Below are 5,099 nucleotides of genomic sequence, written 5' to 3'. Positions count from 1 at the left end.
AATAAAAAAAATATGCGAACTATTATCTTACACAAACGAAACATTTACCTTCTGCGGACATAAAGGTTCTGTGAAGTAGGCCAACAAAAGAACTTTCGAACTACTGGGAAGACTGACAAAAAATATACACAAAGCAAACAGTTCCCTCCCGTACGAACTATTTTTTGAGACTCGAAAAATAAAAAGAAATATATAATCAATCTCTCTCAGTTGACACATTCCTGCCTTCCCCACCAAATGCCACCAGCTTTCAGTTAGAGTGTCAAAGGCAGAATGAGAAAGAGAATTGAGTCCGTGACTGACAGATGGAATAAAGCCTTTTATTTACAATGGTGTCACTCACTAAAAGGTAACATCACTTTTCCCCAGGTCTCAGTTCACGCCAGGAAAAACTAATATTGAAATAGAAAGGCCTGTCCCTACAAAATTCAGAGTCTGGACACAACTTTAACCACAGTCTGGCTTATTCAATTGGACACTTGTTTTCGTCAAGCAATTTCTTTTGTATTTATGTTGCATTGTTTTGTTTTGACTGACATTGCACATTGTAAGTTTACTTTTTCGTGTCTGTGCTTAATGTATCATATTTTTGTCGTGAATGGTTGAAAAATAAAAAAGCCATAGAAAAACAAATTCTAATTTAAAAAATATAAAAGGAGCTTTCGACCTTCACTACAGGTCCTCTTCAGCCATGAAGTTCGAAAGCTCCGATTTTCTTACTGATCTATTCAATTAAACTTCTCATTTCTTGAATGTCCATTTTTCCAGTCATTTGTTTTTATGCCAAAATCAATATCCCCAACCAGATTTTTGGACATTCTCTTTCTTCCGTATTTTCTCTCCTACATCTCTCCCGGAACCCCTTCATAATCTTCAAGCCATTTATCATTTCATTTCAGTCTGCAAGAACCTCTTCTTAGGAATCTCTTATTGTATTCCTGCTCTCAAAATTATTCTCCTTCCCTCGAGTCATTCATTTCGCGATTCCTACACGTTTCCCTCTCCTTTATTATCACCTCCACTTCTTCACGCTTTTGATATTGATCCTGCTCATATTTTCATTTCCCCGCCTTTCGATATTCGAGAAACTTCTCGCATATTCTCTCTCTCCCTCTCCTTAGATATCTGATCGTCTTTCCACTGTATTCATCTTTATTTTTTTTTTTATTATATCTTCCCCTGCACATTATGTCGTCGCCTTTCTTGCGTTTCTTCTGGTTCTTAAATTCACTCAAACTTTCTTCTTCTTATTCTTGGAATTATCATAATTTCTATCTTCTCGATTTCACGTACGAGGTTTTCCTTCTTCCATCGGAACTGATTCAAGTTTGCTGATTGAGCACAAACATCGCTCGTTCCAACACCAACTTATGTTACAAAAGTTGTCAGAACTTAAATTATATTCTCTGTCTTCACAATCATGTAAATCAGCATTCTATATACATTTTCATCATAAAATGTAATTCAGCATTCTATATACATTTTCATCACAAATTGTAAATCTGCATTCTAGATACATTTTTATCATAAATTTATCAATAAATAAATAAATAAATAGATCTCACTTATCCTGTTAAACCGATTAGAACATTAAATACATTCTCAGTCCTGACAAGGATGTAAATTATGACTCTAGTTACTTTAGCAATAAAATAATTCGGAATTTAATTTGGTGTAAAACAGCCAAAATGCCAATTTAAATTCCTTGAAGGCAGGAAATAATATTAATTACATTCTCTGTCTTGTCAATGTTGTAGTTTTGCTTTCTAATTATTCCAATAATAAATCAATAGATACTTAATTTGATGTAAAACCGCCAAAACAAATTCCACGAAGGAAGGCAGGAAAGAAAGAGAAGGTGGTAAAATGCAGACCACCAGACAGACGCCCTCTGCAGGACCCCAAACAAAAGCAATGAGGAGGAACTTTGACATCTGATATAGCAGATCTGAGCCGTAAAATCAGAGCTATAACTTATTTCTGAGTTTCTGATGAACCATTCGACACTCGGGAGGAGCGGAATCGAATCCTCTGATGCAGAGGAATTCTGGGCCAAGAAACAACGTCTTTCCCTTTTAGAGGAGACGCCTCTGGGAAGTTTTCCATTTTCTTTTTGGGAGGATGAGGGCGCTAGACCTACTACGTCCCTTTCACAAATGGACGAAAACCACAGCAGTCTTTTGATTACTAAGGACTTAATTTGTATAATTAGCTTCTGGGGTCAACTGAGTAACGAAGGGTTTGATACTAAACGAGCAGGAGTTGAGTCTGGATTGCATCGTTCAGTAGTTGAGTGTGGTGCCAATTCCCCTAAAACCTGTATACATACTCATGTACACACATACATATACATACGTACACACACATGACACACCACACACACACACATATATATTATATATATATATATATATATATATATATATATATATATATATATATATCATACCTTTGGACAACAAGCCAGCGAAAATTAATGTCCAAGTTTAGGAATTGTTTTCACGTTATTGATTATTTTTCCCTTGAATACTACAGAGTTGAAAAAAAATTATAGAACATAACCTGGCGCGTCATAATTACCCATAATTCGAATAGTAATTTAGTACCAAAATATTGTGGTAAATACGATCATTTTCCATGAGCCATACGATGTCAGGAGAGGCAAAAGTAGGCTGCATCACTGCATGGCAACACTGGACTGAACAACTGAAGTCCTGAGACGCCAGGCAGTAGTTTGGCGAGGCGTTGTGGTGTGATCATATACTAAGATCCGTTAAACGTGTTCATTTAAATTTAATTGCTCTTTTCCTGAGTTATTTTCCTTTCACTGAACACTTATGTACGGTTATTTATGGCTTAAGTCATAAATACTTTAATTGCTCTTCGGAGGAAGCGTTAAAAGTAGAATTTATTAACGAATCTAATCCTGGAGACGTCATACAATGGAAGACGATGCTACATAGCAACGGAAAGGTCAGTTCTGTCATTTTTCACATGATACTTATTTATTTCTTCGTATGTTAACTTTTCTAGTCATCACTGATAATAAACAGCAAATATCGTTTGATATCAAATGCATCACATTTTGAACTTGAAAATATCATGTTCCCTACGGTTTCAATTGCGCTTTGAACTTTTCTGACGTTGGTTTATTTCGTTGTAAAGTTTTATATCATACCATCACCACAATAGATTTGAACACAAGTTTCTTGCTGATCATATTAAGGAGACTTGCGATCAAAGCATAAAAAACTCCACTATTTTAATAATAGTTCAAACTAAAATCAGACTAAATTTCTTATACATTGTGGATAATATGACCCCAAAGACCACTCGGCTATCCCTTATACACAAGAACCCTTAGGTATTATTAACTTAACGTTCGTATTTACGTGATTTCGTTCCAAGCGTCGAATATGAGCGAAGAAGCCTTTGACACGACACCGCCAGAGAGTTACAGAGGTTGAATAACAGTTGTTCGAGTCGTTAAATTGGAACTGCTTGTTTGCTGAAGGCTTGGCTGGAAAGTGCGGTACAGTACGGTACGTTATTTCCATTAGAGTATGGTACGAAATTTATCAGGTACGGTATGTATTTCTGCTAATATACGGTACGAAAATTTTAAGGTACGGTACGATATTTGTTAGTGCACGGTACGCCATTTTAAGGTACGGCCTACGGTATTTGTTAGTGTAGGTACGGTATTTCTGTTAGTATACTTCACGAAATTTTTCAGAAAGATACGGTATTTTTGGGGTACAGTACGTCATTTCTGCTTGTGTACGGTACATTTTTCAGATACTTTACAATATTATATTTGTAAGCATACGGTACAGCATTTTTCAGCACGGGAAAGAATAAATAGACCGTCCCGTACTTTCAACTATATTTTCCAGTTGTAATTTGGCCAATTTTTTTTTTTTTTTTTTTATCTTATTCGAGAGTTGTTCTTTTTGTTGTAACTGTACACTATGCCAGATGCTTGCGTTCCTCTATCGACAGTTATATTTTAACTATTTATAAATGAGCACAGTTACAGTAACCATGCTATTGGAGTAGGCCTATATCAGCAGGAAATCGTTCATATTTACCCCATATACGTATATATATATATATATATATATATATATATATATATATATATATATACACTTTATAATATGACAAATATCAATGCGGAATCAAGTATATATTCAGCAATTAAATTTTTTTTACTGACGAGGCTACCAGTTAAAAAAAACACATGAGTGGTGTTATTCATGTTCATGTCGACCTTTTGCTGCAATATTCTGCTTTTCTTAGTGCACACGTTCAGTGAAAGTGGAGTCGCTTTTTGAGAGAGGAATTTAATGACGTTGAAGTCTCTCTCTCTCTCTCTCTCTCTCTCTCTCTCTCTCTCTCTCTCTCTCTCTCTCTCTCTCTCTCGTATGATATCTGCACTAACTTTTGAACGAATGAATTCCTTACTTAATTACTCTGCCTGACAGATTCATATTTCATAACCAATCGTAATTACCGTTCAGCATTGCAGACTGACGAGCTTTTGCATATGGCCGCTGTCCTAATTATTATATTAACTGATAATAATGTAAAATAAAAAGGTCCAGTCAAAATCAAGGTCCAAGACAGAACGTTGAGAGATTCTCTCTCTCTCTCTCTCTCTCTCTCTCTCTCTCTCATTATTACCGAAAACTTGCAAATCTCTCATTAACATAATACGAGAACAGAACAGCCTCCAGGGAGCTCTCTGTATAGATGGTATATAATGTATTGGGACGGAAGAATTATTGTTCATTTATGCATTGCAATAGTCTACCCATCATATAATAATAATAATAATAATAATAATAATAATAATAATAATAATAATAATAATAATAAAAATAATAATAATAATAATAATAATATAGATAGATAGATAGATAGATAGATAGATAGATAGATAGATAGATAGATAGATAGAAAACGATGAGGCAAAGATCCTCTGGGACTATGGTATCAAAACAGGTAGGGTGATACGTGCAAATAGACCAGACGTGACGTTGATTGACAAAGTCAAGAAGAAAGTATCACTCATTGATGTCGCAATACCATGGGAC

Source organism: Macrobrachium nipponense, chromosome 34 (genome assembly GCF_015104395.2).
Source record: "Macrobrachium nipponense isolate FS-2020 chromosome 34, ASM1510439v2, whole genome shotgun sequence".
Lineage (NCBI taxonomy): Eukaryota > Metazoa > Arthropoda > Malacostraca > Decapoda > Palaemonidae > Macrobrachium > Macrobrachium nipponense.
Note: the sequence above shows the minus strand (reverse complement) of the source record.